Here is a 17955-nt window from a genome sequence, read left to right as displayed (position 1 = left end):
AAACACGTTAGTGTACCTTGTTAGCTAATGCTAGCTAGCTGACATTAACGTTACACATTGCACTCATATTACTCACCGAAACCTTGTAAAGCCGGTCCCGCATGCTGGCTCTTACAGAACCGACTAACTCCCCTTTCATATATGTACAGCTCTCAACGTGTCCAGACTTGTAGTGATTTTCACCTCGTTGTATACTTTTATTCTCATTCTGAAAGAATGAGGTGAAATTTGCCAACGTGACGGCCATCTTTATGTTGGTGACACGTATTGTGCGAGACCAGACACCTGTAGTTCACTGAGCGGTTTCACACAAAAAAATGTGTAACTTCACAGTTTTACGACACATTTTAATTTTTTTGACTTGCAAATTATTCTTTTAAATTGACAAACATCATATGTGTCATTCGTGGCACAATTCAAACGGGATCAAAAGATAACCTTTCTCTCTCCATTGACTTCAATGTATAATTTTACGCTTCCGGGGTCCGATGGAGGCTCCCGGAAAGGGAGGGACTTCGCCTCTCTATACCACGTGATGACACGTTAGGCTCGTGTTGTGTTCAAGGACCCTGACCTTGGCCAGGAAAAACAGGCACTCGCTTGTTTAATTTTTTTGCGGTCTAGATTTCTTAAATTTGTTTCTTTTTTGCGTGTGTTTATAAATTACCTCGAGGGCCGTACCAAATTGTCTCGCGGGCCGTATACGCCCCGGGGGCCGGAGGTTCCCCACCCCTGATAGAAGGTGATAGACAGATTGATCCAATCACCTGCCAAGTGCTTTTGAAAGTGCCTGCCCTTTCCAAATGGCTTCCAATGGAGCTTTCCTAGATGGTTTGGTGAAACAAACCATCTGAGTCAGGTTAGTAATACTCCATCACATGTTTCTATTACAGGGTGAATCTTAAACTGAAGCTTGACTTTAAAGCAACCCAACGGAAGTTTCATGTAAGTTTAGTTCTTTCACTCGTAGCTCGGGCTGCGGGGGTGCTAGAGGCGGGAGCACGTTGATATGACCTTCCTAGCCGGAGTTATGACCGCATTTTACAATAAACTTCCGTTGGGTCGCTTAAAAACAAATATCGCAATTCGAATCGCAATCGCAATATTTGTCAGAAAAATCGCAATTAGATTTTATCCCAAAATCGTGCAGCCCTACCCGTCACTTTATTACATACTACAGGGTACCTGTACCTGTACCCTTGCGCGTCAGTTTTAACAGGCAGGGCGTCCCATTGACTTGCATAGAGCTCCCTGAACGTTGGTAATAGACACGTTCGGATCGCGGCGAAATGGCGGCGAAATGCTCTCCGCAGATCCATTCTCACAGCGTTTATCAACCTTTTTCTTACTCAATATCAAACCACACTTATTGTTTTTACTTTTTTATTTTAATTGAATAATGTAGGACTTTTGTTGCCGTCAGTTATGGGAGAGTAGGGGCTCAGAATACTGAAATCTGTATTGTTTCATCGTTTTTTCCTTCTAATTTTGTATTCTTTTCTAAACCACAAACTGTTATTTACACAACAATAACACATAATTATCCTTGTGTGTATTTATTTGTTTGATTAATAAACACAAGTTGGAGTCCGTCAGGACCGAGGGTCGGAGCAGCTCATTTGCTTTAGAGAATTTTACACCCGGAAGTAAGTATTCTCTCCGCTTCCCTTGACAAACCCCGTGATAGTCCTCAAGCTCTGATTGGATGTTTGAGTGTGCTCCGAGGGTTACGCCGAGCGTCGAACAGCACTTTGAAATGGGATGGAACCACCGCAGACTGTCCAAAACTGGATTTGAACGGGTCCACCCCGTCCCAAGTGTGTGTGTGTGTGTGTGTGTGTGTGTGTGTGTGTGTGTGTGTGTGTGTGTGTGTGTGTGTGTGTGTGTGTGTGTGTGTGCGTGTGTGTGTGTGTGTATGTGGGGGGGGTGGTGCAACTTCCAACAGGAGTCAGTTGGAGGGGCTCTTGGGAAAAAAGGTTGGGAACACCTGATCTAGAGAATTCGAACGGCACTTATCATGGCTGCCACTGAGGTAGGCCTACTTCCGGGTCACACATTTACCGACACAAACATTTGTATCATCTGTTGTAGACCCAAATAAATTAAATTAAATAAAGGGGAGCCATCATGCAAAATGCACTTTGTGATGCCTTTTATACATAAATATGTGTCCCCGGTGCGTCGGGGAACTCACGCAGCGTCAGAAAATAAAACCCTCTCTCTTTTCCTCCGTACCCAAATCTTTTAAAAACGGGTGTACAATGAGCGGATACATATTCCATCCGAACTGACGTCAAAATTGGCGGCGGACCCACAGAAAGTTGCTGGGATGTAATCTCGTCTTTGTTTACATTAGCAAGCCTCGCTAACACTCAGAGCTAACCTGTACTGTAAAGTAGCCTACGTGTTTAAAAAGCAGGAAATATAAAAAGGAACTCACCTTGTGATAAACTTGCAAGAGAAAAAACATTTGAGCTCCATACTGTTTCAGAAATAATCCTTGACGTGGTTTAAACAGGATGGCCTTTTATCACAACCAAATTTAACTGAGGGAACAGAGGGGTTTTAGGTTGCCATAAGGCTGCTGACGGTCTTATGGCTACATCCATTGGTTGGTATTGTGGCACATTTGTAACGCTGTGCTAACTTGGGCAAGCACGCAAGCAAACTTGAGGAGCGCACACAGGGTGGAGAGGTGGAGTGAGGGAGAGAGAGAGAGATATATAGCGAGGCAGAGAGCGTGTGCAGCGGTCTGCTTGCGCACAGAGCCAGAGTTTGTGAGAGAGCCGGCTTGAGTCAATTTCTCTTCAAAATATAATTGATTGCCACCAGCCTCTCTTGTCCCTGGCTGGCTTACTAGCTCGTTGGTAACGTAACTGATTTCTTCTAATGTGCAATCTGGCACTGAGTTGCCATATTCCTTTCATGAACCACTTCCTGATATCCATTGTTGCAGATAAATATAAATGATAATAGCCAAACTAACCTAGCAAGAGTAAACTGACATGCTGCTGTGCCGCATCTCACTCAAAACCCACACGACTCGCTCAACCACAAGACTCAACCCAGCGAAAAACCAGTCTCGCGCGTAGCCTTTCATTCAGAATGTCATAGCAAAAAAAAAATGATATTAAACTAATCTTTCAACATAGTTTAAAACAAAAATAAATATTAGGACAAAGCCCTACAAATAATAACAATAACAACAATAAACATAATAATAAAACAATTAACATGTTGTATTCAGCCCTTAAAACCTATAGGCCCTGACTGCAGCACACGGAATGGAGCTTGGTCAGATGTGGGCGGGGCTGGACGTCCGATGGGCGGGGTGTATGGATATCCTAATGAGACAAACAGCATAATCTGCTGGACAACTACAAGTACAACAAATACAAATCTGCACTCGACTAAATATAATTAAAAAAACTAAATATAAAAACTTCATACTAATTAAATGCAGGAATGTATTTAAATATACCTTTTTATACCACATGTGCAATGTGGTATAAAAAGTCATATTTTCTATATTAGTGTATTTAAGTTCATTATTTAATATTTGTTTTAATTGATTATTCATTTAGTCAGTTCTGTGCATACTCATATCTAGTCCATATATTTCAAATGATACATTGCACTGCATTTCATAGAATGATAGAAAAAGCATTTATTATTTACAACATTTATCATATAACAGAACAATCATTAAGATAACAGAACCGAAAAAGCAAATACAGTAAATATGAAAACCAAACAAAGTATATAAAAACAAAATCTATACAACAGTGAAAGGCTTTGCTGATGCAAACATTCAACCGTGCTCTTCAAAACAGGCATGAACCTTAAGGTTTTCTTTATCAATGCACTGCTCAAAAAACATTAAATAGTCCGACTCAAATTTGAACCTGAACATAAATGGGTCCATCCTGTCTTCCCAGCTGTCTTCGTCCCGCAGGTTGCTGGCTTCACCAAGGTTATGGAGAGCTGCTTCTCTGTCCAGTGGGGCCATGGAAAGAATTTGTGGCAGGATGACTTTATCTCCCATTTTCTTTGCAGAGCACCACTGAGATGCCGCCATAGCACTAATTATAAAGGAGTGCTTCTCCTACAGGAAGAAGAGAAATAGTTTATGCATTGCTACTACACTGTACATTTACTATTCTTATAGTGCTGCTGCTGATTTGCAACAAGATGCTTTGAATGTGTAATTATGACGCACACAAACTTGCACATGCAACACTATCTAAATCAGTGGTACAAAATATTTTCAGCCATTTTCTACCAGTCGCTGCAGAAGAACAGAAGGAAGTCCTGTGAATGTCATGTAAGGTATAACAGATAGCATATCACATACTCTATCCTCCTATTCAGAGCTGACAAGAATTTCTTCTGCATCCGTCTTTGCCAGTGGGTCCTTTTTCTGGAAGACACCAGATAAAAGGAATTACTACTGCATGGTAAAACAGTTGTACTTGCATCATGACACATTGCCCCCTTGAATAAGAGGTGGAAGCAACAAACTGTATGGCTGTGGAGCACATCCATGGAGATTTTAACTAGTAAATTACAGTCTACATACCCATCCAAAGTCGCTGCAGAATGCCATTTCCTTTACGACTTTACTTCTTTTGGGTGTGTCATCATGATTACTTACCCTGGGACTGTCTTCGCAGTCTTCCCTCTCCAGTCGTCTTTTGGTTGATCTTCTGCCTTTGAATCTATCAGTGACAACAAGTGATATGGGAATTGTTAACAAACATAACTGGTTCATTGTTTAATTTTTCATTTTTTTGTTTTGCCCTCATAAGACATAAAAACAATACAATAAAAGATTCAAGATGCACACAATTGTTCACGGTAAGAATACTTACGTCACGGGGAAGTTGTCAATGAGTAGCATGCACCACCATCTCCTTAAATGCTCCATGTCCAACTGTGCAAAAAAAGATGCATATTAAAATGAAAAGGGAACTGGGGTTACCTAACTGTAACCCAGCTTCTATGAGTAATGGCGCAGCCCTCTAAGGCTATCGCTATTGGGTTATCCCTCTGCGCCCCCGCGCAGCACTGAAACACTTGTAGTCCACGCCCACCCGCCAGGTGGGCCCCACCCTCGGGCCTCCTTCCGGTATAAATAGGAAGGTGGCCCGGCAATCTGCTCCCTTACAATATAACTTTTCTTCAGCTATTCGTAGAGCCAGTGGGGCCCAGCGCTTAGAGGGCTGCGCCATTACTCATAGAAGCTGGGTTACAGTTAGGTAACCCCAGTTCTATTTCGTATATGGCTTCGCCCTCTAAGGCTATCGCTATTGGGTTAAGGGCGAAGCATGATGTAGTCTGCGCCCCACTGGGTCCGTCCGGCACTAGAAGCACAGACACACCTGCTCAATAACACCCCCTGCCTGTTGTGCCCTGCGTAATGGCGCATCACCGTCCCTGGAACATAGCAAAACATGCCTATCTTCCCGACGGGGTGAAGGCTGGGAACAATACATACCGGCCGCTGTGAGAAAGTAGAGACGAAGGTCCCACCTTATCCTGCGATCATAGAGGGGGAACAGCTGCTCTCTGCGTGTCAGACAGGTAGGAGAGCGCTCAGCTGGATCCCTGACGTCACTCACTCTGACCAAGCACTCCGTACGAAGTGTGTCAGAGTAAAGGGAACATCCCTCTCATACGAGGGGAAAAAAAACAGCCGTTGTGCAGACAGAGGTTGCCCGATCGAGCGCTCTCTGTAATGCACAAACAGGCGCTGAGAACGGCGCCATGCCGCCGTGCGCGCCACATAGCAGGCCAGCGCGCGCACCGGACAGAGGAGATGAGATGTGGCTTCTTCCTCCGATTTATGAGGAGGCGGAAAAAACCTGTCCAGGGTGATCACTCTTGACCTAAAAGAGCTTGTGATGACCTTTGGCATAAAGGCTGGGTTAGGACGTAACACAGCCGAACTGCCATCCCCTTGGATCCGGAGGCATGACGGTGCCACAGAGAGAGCCGATAAATCACTCACCCTTTTCGCCGATGTTAGAGCCAAAAGCAGTACTACTTTAGCTGATAACATGTTGAGGGGAACCTGGTCTAAAGGTTCAAATGGGGCTTTGCTTAGTGCTCGTAACACCAAAGCCAAATCCCACTGAGGCGCCAGTGCGCGTGACACCGGTCTGAGTCTTCGTACCCCTTGCAGAAACCGTTTCGTCAGGGGGTGACTGAACACCGTCCCTGCTCCGAAACCCACGTGACAAGATGATATGGCAGCCGCATATACCTTGATTGTGCTGAACGCCAAATCCCTGTCCAACAACAGCTGGAGGAATGACAGCACGTGAGGCAGGGGGCACGTAATGGGGTCCAGGGTTCTTTCTACACACCAACGTTGGAACGCTGCCCACTTGGCTGTGTAGGACGCTCTGGTAGATGCGGCCCTGGCTCCCTGAATAGTGCGTACAACATCTTGAGAGAGACCCCAGCTCTCTAAGTGTTCCCGCTCAGGGGCCATGCCCATAAGGGCTGGCCTATCACTGGGTGACTGTAGATCGCTCCCTCCACCTGTGAGAGAGCGTCCCCCCGCCACGGGATCTCCCATGACCTGCCTGACAGCGTACGCTGTAGGCATGGAAACCAGGAAGCTCCCGTGCGTTCCGGGGCAATTAGGATCACTGACAGCCGCTCCTCCTGTACTCGGTCCAGGAGCCGAGGAATCAGCGGGACTGGGGGGAAGGCGTACAGCCGTCCCCTGGGCCATGGTCGATGTGCGAATGCGTCCACCCCCAGAGGGGGGTGGTCCCGCGCTGACAGGGAGAACCAGAGCGCGCATTGCGCGTTCCCGCGTGCGGCGAATAGATCCACCTCCGCCCTCCCGAACCGTCTCCAAACCTGGGCGATCAGGTCGGGATGGAGGCTCCAGTCCCCCTGGCGAGGACCTCCTCTGGACATGAGGTCTGCCCCTTTGTTCAGCTCTCCGGGCACATACAGTGCTCTGATGGAGAGCACGTGTGCGCGCGCCCAGATCAACAGCCGCCTGGCTGTGTTCAGAAGCTGCGCTGAGCGTACACCTCCCTGGCGATTGATGTAGGCTGCTGCGGCTCTGTTGTCTGTGCGAATCAACACATGCTGATTCCGCAGCAACGGGGCAAAATGCTGAATTACTCTCCGTACGGAGATTAATTCCTGCACATTTATGTGGAAAGACATGTGAGCCGGCCACTGTCCTCCCACTGCCTGCGTCATGCACGTTCCTCCCCACCCTGAGAGAGATGCGTCTGTGAACACCGAGGTGTGTGACGTAACTCTGCCCAGGGGAACCCCCTCTGACAGGACGTGGGGACTTTTCCAGTAGGTTAAGTCTGAACCCACGGACAGAGGGATGACCACCATGCGCCTCTTCTGTCGTACGGGGTCGATGCGCAGGCTGATAAACCACCTCTGCAGTCTCCTCATGTGCAGGAGACCCAGGGGAATCACCCCGTGACCTGCTGCCATCATGCCGAGCAGCCGCATCACGGAGAGTGACGTCACCACGCTGCGTGGTATGACACGTTGAAGGAGAGCTGTCAGCTTCTCCACTCTCTGCTGTGAGAGTCGTGCTCTCATGCGGGCTGAGTTCAATTCCACCCCCAGGTAAACAATACTCTGGGAGGGAAGAGGACAGCTCTTTTTCCAGTTCATTATGAAACCCAGCTTTGACAGATGCGATATGAGTTGTACCGTCTGTAAAGCCTCTTCCTCTCTGGAGCGAGCCAGCAGCAGCAGGTCGCCCAGGTAAAATAGTACTCTCATCCCTCCTCTGTGTAGCGGCCGTAGCGCCGTCTCTACACACTTTGAAAAAGTGCGAGGAGCCAGGGAATACCCGAACGGCAGACGGTTGTACTGGTACGATATTCCCTGGAATGAAAACCGCAGGAATTTCCTGTGTTGCGGGATGATGGGTACATGGAAGTAAGCATCCTTTAGGTCTATAGAGGTGAACCAGTCTCCCTGGTGAACACACTCTAGCACCTTTTTGACCGTCAGCATGTGAAAAGGCCTCTTCATTATTGCCTTGTTGAAAGCTGACAGGTCGAGGATGGGTCTCATTCTCCCCGTCTTTTTCGGGATAAGAAAATAGCGGGAGTAATACCCCTGATTTTCTTCCTCCCGGGGAACCCTGGAAATAGCGTCTTTCAACAGGAGTTCCCGTAGCTCTGCTTGGAGCGCAAGACACTGTTCTCGGGATGTTAGGCATGTCACCTGTATCCCGTTGAACTGTGGGGGGGGAGAGGCAAACTGCAGGGTGTACCCTCTGCTGATCAGCCTGCTCATCCATCTGTCCATCAGACACACGCGCTGCCACTCCGAGAAACACTCTGAGAGCGGGCGCACATGCTCGAGATGTGTTGTGGTTGTCATGACGACGAGCCACGCCAAAGCCCTCGCTGCCGCTGCCCGTGAGGCAACCCAAGGTGGGCCTAGAGCGAAAGGGCTGTGAGGAAACCTCCACACGCTGCATTTCACTCCGCCTCTCATCATGACGCGCGTACACGCTCAGAGGATGGATGGGGGTGTGTGCAGTGATATCCACATGAGGCGTTACCACGGCGCTCATGGGCTTATTGTGACCGTGTGTAGGTGGCATATCTCGGACAGAGGAATGCCGCGAGGTCTGTGGTTTAATAACCGAAAAGTCATAACCATCAGGCCTCTGCAGCGACTCCTGCTGCCCGCTAATCAACAGATTGGAGGCAGCTGGTGTAGTTACTGTGCTCCGCAGCTTATTAATCGATAGATTAAATAGTGCAGGCTTTTGTAACGAACTCTGCTGGCTATTAACCGATAGGTCATAGGCAGCTGGTTTACCCAGGGTGGAGGATATGTGAAATACATTTGTAACTGATGACTCAGACAACATGTTGGGAAATAATCGTTTTTTATTTCTCTCACACTCCCCCCCAAACCGTCAAGGCCGGCTTTGCTTCTTCGGCGGCTCTCGTGGAGCAGACGCCGAACGGGAGTACCTCACTCCCTTCTTGCCCCCCCCTCTCTGGTGGGGGGCCGGAGGCGCGGGACGGTGCCCTGGAGGCGCGGGACGGTGCCCCCGCCGCAGCTGACGGACGACTCTGACGGACGACTCTGACGCCTCGGCTGTTGCGCGTGTCTGTCCGTCTGCCGCTGTGGCTGGGTTGGCTGCTGCTGCTGCCGTTGCTGCCGCTGGCGTTGCGGCTTCCCCCCTGGCTGGAGCCAGCTGACGTGCTGACGGATATCCTCAGCTTGCTCCGATGCCGCCTTCATGGACTCGACCATGGCCAGGAACTGGGGTCCGAACAGCCCGTCCGAGCTGATCGGAGCGTCCAGCAGAACCTTCCTGGCTGGCTCTGTCACCGCTGCCTGCTGCAACCAAAGGTGGCGCTGGATCTGAGTCATCCAGGCCGTGATTCTGGCCTGGGAGACTGCCACGGCTGCGCACAGCGTGAGTGCCGTGCTGGCCGCCTTAGCGATCTCTTCCGCCTCCTCTGGAGCTACGGTGGTGGACCGTTCGACCAACGTCACCACCGAGTTGGTCAGCAACGCGATGTTGTTCGCTGCTGCCGACGCCTGGAACGCACACTGGTGCGCCCGGTCAGCCTGGCGGGCGACATACTGGTCTTTGGGGGTGGCCAACATAGGGCGCCGTCCGGCGACCAAGTTGGCCTGTCTAACCCCGAAAAACGCCTTTAAGCTCGGTTCCAGAGCGGGTGTGGTTGGAAAAACCTCGTCCGTGAACCCCTCCACCATAGTGAAGGGAACAAAGGTGGCCACCGGAGCCCTTAAGGTCCTCGGGTTCGCCGCTGCCCCTTCCTGGTAACGCCTAATGGCGGGGAAGCGCGGCCAGATCGGGTCACTCCTGCCCGACTGAACCCGGGAAAATACTCCGGCCATGTCATCCAGAGCCACCCTCTCCCGTCCTCGGGGAACGGGGAGGCCTCTGCATGCTGCTGCTTTGCCGATTATCTCCGGCAGCTCCAGCATAATGCCACCCAACGCCGGTAGCGCCGTGGACACGGAGAAGGGGACCACGTGCTCGGCCGCTACCTCTGACTCTCGCTCCGACCCCGTCTCCCCCGTCCGGGGAAAAGGGGGAAGGGGAGAGCCGCCTGGCGAGCCATGGAGGGAGACGGGGTAGGAGTCGTCCGACTCCTGCCCCCCACTCGCCTCCAGGAACAGGTTGCCGTCCCTGTTCTGGATGGGCCAGTCGTCCTCCTCACCCGCAGCAGCTAGAGCGTCCGCCCTTTGCTTCCTGTCGGATGATGGGAGACGCACACAGTGAGGACATGCGATCTGCTGGCTGAGAGCCGCGTCCGCGTGCTCTGGCCCCAGGCAGGATGCGCATATCGGGTGTAAATCATAGCTCATGATATATCCTGTATTGCACGAAGGACACATGCGGATACGATCACTGCTGCTCATGATTTTTCTCGTGCTTCAGTAAACTGCTGGTTGCTGAAGAAAAGAGGGACCAGATTGCCGGGCCACCTTCCTATTTATACCGGAAGGAGGCCCGAGGGTGGGGCCCACCTGGCGGGTGGGCGTGGACTACAAGTGTTTCAGTGCTGCGCGGGGGCGCAGAGGGATAACCCAATAGCGATAGCCTTAGAGGGCGAAGCCATATACGAAATAGAACTGTTAAGATCTGTCTGTGTTGGTGTTTTGTCTTGTTTAGATCTGTCTGTGGTTCCCTGTCGTTAGTTTCCCTGGTGTGTCTGATTACCCGATTGTGTTCACCTGGTGTCCCTGTGTTTTCTCCTCCCTCCTCACCTGTGTCTTGTTTGTGTGATTAGTCTTGTGTGTATTTAAGTTCTGTTTTTTCTGTCTGTCTTTGTCGGTTCGTCTTGTGTATTGACGTGGTCTGCGGTGAGTGTTCTGTTCTGTATTTGTTAATAGTTAGCCTTGTAATAAAGGAGCTATTTTTTGTCACATTAATCTGCATTTGGGTCCTGCTTCCTGCACACACCGTAACATTACGAACCGACCCAGCGGACAGTTTGTACGAGGTGGAGTACAATTTGACGTGTTTGAGGAATGACTTTAAATATGCCTCCAGTAGTGAAGAGAGGCATTGGCGTTGGAGGTCGTTGGAGGCGTTGGAGGTCCCGCCAACTACTCTCCTGCCGGGGGTCCTGCCAACCCTTTGTCCTGTGCCGTTGGAGGCCCCGCCGACTACTCTCCTGCCGGGGGTCCTGCCAATCCTATGTCCTGTGCCGTTGGAGGCCCTGCCGACTACTCTCCTGCCGGGGGTCCTGCCAACCCTATGTCCTGTCCCGTTGGAGGTCCCACCGACTGCTCTCCTGCCAGGGTTCCTGCCAATCCCGTGTCCTGGTCCTCTTCCGTGGGGGATCCTGCCGAGGCCTGTCTCCGGAGCTGGCTGGTCTTTGCCCTCGAGCCCGGCCCCGTGAGAGCTGCGGTCTTCGCCCTCGAGCCCTGCCCCCTGAGTGCCGCGGTCCTCGCCCTCGGGCCCGGCCCCCTGACTCTTCCTGCCACTGCCTTCGCCCCTCCATAACCCCCTTTTCAAACTCTGCCTTGCCCCCGGGCCGTCCTCCAGACCCCCTCCACCCACCCTGTTGGCCCTAGTTCTGTGTCCCTCCACCGGAAATCGTCTGCTTTATCCTTGTGAGAGATGGTAAAATGAATAGTTTACATTCAGTGATTCTCATATGATTCCAGAAAATATAATAATGATAATACGCATAAGTACCGGGAAATGCTGTTCCGGATTCTGCAACATAGGTATAAATCAAGAGTGAACGACATAGCTGTTTGCCGAGAACACTTTGATGCCCTGTAAGACAGTTGTTATTTCAGTCCAGAAAAGATTATAAACAGAAGGGGATACATTTATATTGGAAAAGGTATGCACTTCACTACCAGCTCCGGGCGCATTACCGCCATCTACTGATGTGTAATGTGGACTCACAAGGCGGGGTCGGACATCCAACCCCGCCTTTTATCCGACCCCGCCCCATTCCGCTATCCGCGGCGAGGACCTTCTCCGCTACTCAAGATGGCGCAGACAAATCAACTTCCGGTGATACCGAGACCGAGGAGCGAGGAAATGAAAAATAACCGAAGTGAGACGCAGCCCTAGTGTCTTTTCCTAACCACTATTCCTTAACCTCTGCAAGAAAAGTCACAGGGTTAAGGAAAGATGATAGGAGAATTCAACGGATCTTAGGAAAAGACTGCCGTGCTCTGAGAATCTGACTGCACTTAAACTATCTGATGTAATTATGATGAGCCAGCGCTTGATATTAATGTGCGTCTGCCATGGCAAACAACAATTTTCTGTACAGTGGACTACATATGAATTCCAATTCGTATGATTTAGAAAATATTTTTAAATAAAAACAATTGTATGCAAGATGTGCATAACTTGTTAGGCCTAGGCCCTACACATCTATCAATGTGTATCACTATTCGTATTCAATCATGTTTAAAAAAACCCACAATTTTATTTAATATAGTGTTGAACGTTCAAAACAAAGCATCTTGGCAAGTTACGGCATAAGTTGTAACATGCTCAATAAGCACCATAACTCACATGCTACCCATTAGTTGTAATTTGTGTATGTGTCCTTATAATAAATCCAATAGTTTTGATTGTTCAAAAGTGTCATGTGATTTATTTGGGTCAGTGGTTGAATTTTGTTAGCCCCATAAGGCCGTCTAAAGGAGGGGCTTAACAATCAAAAGTCAAATTCAACATTGTTAGGCTTGCATACAGTGCAGTCAACTGGACTTAGATGAATAATATATATATATATATATATATATTAATATATATATATATATAAAGCGAAGCTCGCAGTGCATGGTCTCAGGGTTACAAAACAGGAAAACCTTTTTGGCAATCAACTCTGTTGCATCACTCTACTAAAAACAAGATAACACATTTTCTACTTTACCTAAGCAATAAGGTATCGCACTGTATCTTCCGGAAAGTGCATAACATTTGATAACGGACACTTTACTTTGCAACATCGTAAAGGAAATACAGCAATCTTACCTAGCGCTTTTTGAGCTGTTTCCGACCTCAAGATCTAAAGTACTGACACATTTCCTGTGTCTTTCAAGTCTTGCCCAAAGCCTGCTTTTAGAACAATGACTTAAACTGAATGTTTTTCTTTTGGATGTTTATGAAACCAGTCATCAGTAAACATAACTTATCTCTTAGATACAAATCTGAAACTTAAGTGTCAGATCTCCATCCTGTTAACTTTTAAACAAGACCTAAATCCTGTATGGGACAATTAGACTTTGTACACAAATCATGCAAAATGCACTTTTTGATGTATTTTATACATACACGTGTCCCCAGTGTGTCAGGGAACTCAGTGTCCGAAAATACAACCCTCTCTCTTTTCCTCCATGCGTAAATCTCTAAAAACGGGGGTAGAGCGGAGCTGATCCAGATTTGCTGCCGACATGACGTCATATTGGAAATGTTGGCTGGCTTTACACATACGGCCCTATCAGAACCAATGCCCGACTGTTTTGGACGTAATGGTCTTTGTTTACAATGGCAAGCATTTCTAACACTCAGAGCTAACCTGTGCTGGAGAGAGTATGTGTAAAGAAGCAGGATATAAAAAGGTACTCACATTGTGGTAAATCCGCAAGAGAAAAAGCATTTGAGCTCCATACTGTTTCAGAGATAATTCTTGATGTGGTTTTGAACATGATATGGCATTTAATCACGGCAGTGTTTAGCTGACAATCTTTTCTTTTTTTAAAGCTTTATACCGAGAATCAGCACTTTAGTAACAGGAAGTGAAATAGAGGGATATGAGTTATGGCTAGAATCAAGCCCCCAGGAAGTGCGCCGGACTCTGACGCAAACATTTGTTGTGTCCAAACGGCGGTACTACAATTTCCGTATCAGTCCGTGACGTCACCCGGCCCAGAAAGACTTTTTCCCATTGACTAACATGGGTAAAGAGACGTCTGTTAATCAGCGGATAATTTTTTTAAAGGTCCCATGGCCATTTCTACTGATCATAATTCCATTGTTGAGGTCTACTCGAATAGATTTACATTGTGCAATTTTCCAAACTCACATTGGTTTCTCATACAGCATCTCTGTATAGTATGTGTATTCACTCTCTGTCCTAAACGGCTTGTTGGAGCTCCTGCCCCCCCCCTCCCTGTGTGCCCAGTGTGCTCTGATTGGTCAGCTCGCCCACTCTGTTCTGATGAGTCCACCACCGTTACAGCGGTACATCAGTGATTATGTGTTACAATGGCGTTAGCAAGCAGAAAATGACACCAGTAATGACAAACAGATGAGAATGCTGCGTGGGGTCTGGGTGCCGCGTTGGTGGGACGTTGCGCGGCTCGCTGCTGTGAGGAGCGGACAGTGTGAGCTGGGGTACTGGTGTCATTTCCTGGTTGCTGCGTGGGGTCTGCGAGACAGCGAGACATCGCGAATGGACGCGGGAAGGGGGGGTGCTGAGGGGGCTGCAGCACCCCCATCTGCGAGGCTCCACTAGCACCCGCACCCCCAAACGCGGCGCACCTACAGTGTAAGCGCGCCACAGTTTTGCCGCTGCGAGGCTCCACTAGCACCCCCCCCGCCCAGCGCATCACAGTTTCGCCGCTGAGAGTGTGTGTGTGTGAGGAGCTCCACGGATTGGTCCATTTGGGTATGGTCACGTCACTGTACCCAGCAAGAACAAAATGGAAAAAGAAAAATCTACAACGAGGCGTCCTGCGGCAGCATAGGCAGGTCTTTTCTGTGTTAGAGTTTTACTCGCTACAGGGTGTGCTTTGAGGGTTTGTGACTTTGCAGACGGTTTACATGCATCCAGTAACAAGCTATAACACACAAGGGGACGGGTAATAACCGGACAAGCATGACATGGGACCTTTAAACTAAATAAACTACCCAGTATGAACTATTATGCCCTTCTTAGAATCATTAGGTCTTTAAAGTTGTAAAATGCACTAAAAGCCGAATCTAGATTTATCTTCTCTCTCCATTCATTCTAGTGAGCTCTGTGAGTGCACATATGGGTTCTTCTGCTCTGACAGCCAGGCATGACGGGTAATCTGTGATGTTTCGCTCTCTCAAAAGTTGGGCCATTTTGGGCCAATGAGCAGCTCTCATAGGAATGAACGAGACCCCGCCTCCGACGCTGTATCCAGTTCTTATTATACATCCATGGCTAGAATGGGTGATCTGTTTGGTATTTTGAGCAAAACACATGTTTTTTATATATTTTAAAAATATCTGAGACCTATGCTATTGCTTAAAAATAGCATGATAGGTGACCTTTAAGTATGTCAACGTTGTGCTGAATCAGACTCTCGATCAATGGTTATTGGCCATTATAAGTGTAACATGTTACTATAGTGCCACCTAGTGTGGACATGTTGTATACATTTGCAGGATATTTGAAGGCAGCTGTTATCTATTGCAAGTTAAAATTGAATGTTGATTGATGTGTATTTCCACCTGATTTTGTCAAATACACCACATAATAATTTGATGTGAGAATATTATGTGTATCGTATATTATATACATTACAACAACTATTATGTCAGTTGAATACATTATCTAGGCACAAATGTATGTTGAGAATTTCACGGCAATTAACATTCAAAAATATATAATTGATGGAAGCATTTCAGGACTGAAGTGGTGGATGACTGGCCGACCCTCCTGATGTTGCAATCCCCAGAGCTGCTAGAACGCCAGAAAATGTTTATGGCCTTAAAATATTTCATATTCCAACAAATGTGCAGTTAAAAGTTGAAGAATAAATTATGTATTTCTCACTATAGTATTAAGTTGGTAAATGAAAACCCCTTTTGCGAAATACATTTCCATTGACAGGGTTTCACGAAAGTGGTAAAAAGAGAGAACAGACCGGTCAAAGCTGGCAACCCAATATTTTTTCTTGAATGATAAAGCATTAATAAATGTTTCAACCACCAAAACATCTATTTAGGTCTGCTTCATTGTGGTAAGTGGTAGCCCTGTAAATGTTTTACATTGCATTCCCTTCTAAATAAGGGATCCCCACCTCATTAACCTTACTGTGTTTTGCTCAAGTCATGCACTCTTGTGGTATAATGAGTTTGCTCTTTAATCAGTAACATTAGGCTGATTTAAATTTGCCTAATGATCCTTTTTTAAATTACTTTAGACTCGACTGAAAACATAAAATATATAATTTAATTGTGTGGGGGGCTTCGGCATATATTAGTTGATAAGTCTGTAAAAGTGAGAAAAACAATAATATTCTCCAATGTATCTCTGAATAATCTCAAGGAACCTCTTTGGTTAGGCCGCCTCCCACTTTAAAACCTCTGTTGTAATATCTGATTACTGCAGTTTTAGATATGGCAGCTGTGCTTGCTATTCCATATCCACTAGATGGCAGCATGTCTATTCAACACCACTATGTCAGTGAACCCCTGTGGGGAAAGACTACTCCCCCTGATCAGGCTCAGCTGATGTCTCTCAGGAGAGCTAGGGCAAGTCACCTGAAGCAAAACTTCAAAAGCCAAGACAAGTGTGCCAATCTCTGTCCCTTTATACGTTTGACTCTTAGTGTTTTTATCTAATGGTAAAACACACCTATACAGCAGTTTGTGTGCAGGCATGTATGTGGTACAATTCATGGACGTGCATAGCATGTGAGACATTTCGTGGGGGCATTGCAGATTTGACTACCTCGTTGCATTTGCAGATATTGTATGTGCACATATATGCATATACACAGTGATAGCATTATGCGCCTATGCATGGTGATGGATGGGGGCATTCATATGCAATACTATGTATGCAGTATTGAGAATAAAAGGGTGAACAGAGAAAGAAATGGCAGCCATGAGTGTGTGTGACAGTTGGGATGGACAGTTAAACAGAGACACATTACAAAGGAGCTCTTTGGGACAGACTGAAGGTTTAGGCCCTTGTTAATTATTGAAGCAACATTTGCTGTTGTGCTTCAGTCAGTAATGTGTCACTTTCCTTCCCTGCCCCCCTCACGCACATAAACACAAACAAGGCAACAAAGATATGAGGCAATTTGTCAAAATAGATGCTATTGTTTTGTGTATTGTTCGTCTTATTCGGCCACACACACAACTGAACTGGATGAAGGGGTTAGAATACGAATGATTAATGGGCAAATTATGTTTAAAAGGTCACTTTTCACTGAGAAACTTTGGTTTACAATAGATGTGTACAGACTATTAATGATGTTCTTTGGCACTGTGGACTGATAAAGCAGATAGATTTCAAAAGAGAGTGAAATGGCTCAGTTTTTGACTTACCTTACATGACATCACATCATGGACAAGACATACTCTGTCAGATAAGCTGCCTTCACACCATATGCATTTTGCTCTTTGCTCGCTGCTAGGACGTGGAGCCTTGTAGTGAAACAGCTAGTTCATTTTTTTTATATGGTTTGCTTCCCTGCTAACCGCTTCCTCCAACCGCCATCTGATTAAACTGAGTAAAGCAGTAAACAAGGTCAAAGTGGAAAAACCTTGAACTTTGAGCATAATGGTTCATTGAATTATTTGAATTATTTGTTTGGCACAGAGCCGTTTTACCGCTGGTTGGTAAATCAGCTACATAGTGTTGTAGATATTTGTATAAGGGATTATTCTCTTTAATATAATAGAACTACATGGCACTCGGATTGTGAGGCTCAAAACGCCCCCAAAAAGTTGATTTGAAAAACTAATTAGCAATGTACAGAAATCATGACCCGGTCACTAAAGAGAATTTGAAGACCTTGTTGTGAGCAGTTTCATGTAGAGACTACTTTCTGTCTACCAAACTATTCCCTCCAACTGTAACTGTATCCTTTGCAGAAGGAAGAGTGCATCTTCTCAACTAGCTAATATTACTGTTAAGTGGAGGAGGACACCTCTAATGTTCTTACATCTCACACTGTCACAAACACAAGCCTCAAGTCCAAGCAACTACT

General features: G+C 47.1%; 1 long non-coding RNA gene across 1 annotated transcript; it reads right to left on the bottom strand.

Moving 5' to 3' along the window:
• Positions 1-4353: 4353 nt before the first annotated feature.
• On the bottom strand, positions 4354-17377 carry LOC117455481 (uncharacterized). Its single transcript, XR_004553090.1, has 4 exons — positions 17291-17377; positions 4872-4933; positions 4655-4718; positions 4354-4420 (listed from the first exon to the last, which is right to left on the bottom strand). It is a non-coding gene; the product is annotated as an uncharacterized lncRNA (long non-coding RNA).
• Between the last annotated feature and the right edge of the window lie 578 nt (positions 17378-17955).

The sequence above is a fragment of the Pseudochaenichthys georgianus genome, chromosome 1, assembly GCF_902827115.2.
Source record: "Pseudochaenichthys georgianus chromosome 1, fPseGeo1.2, whole genome shotgun sequence".
NCBI lineage: Eukaryota > Metazoa > Chordata > Actinopteri > Perciformes > Channichthyidae > Pseudochaenichthys > Pseudochaenichthys georgianus.
This window is presented reverse-complemented; position numbering and strand designations above follow the sequence as displayed.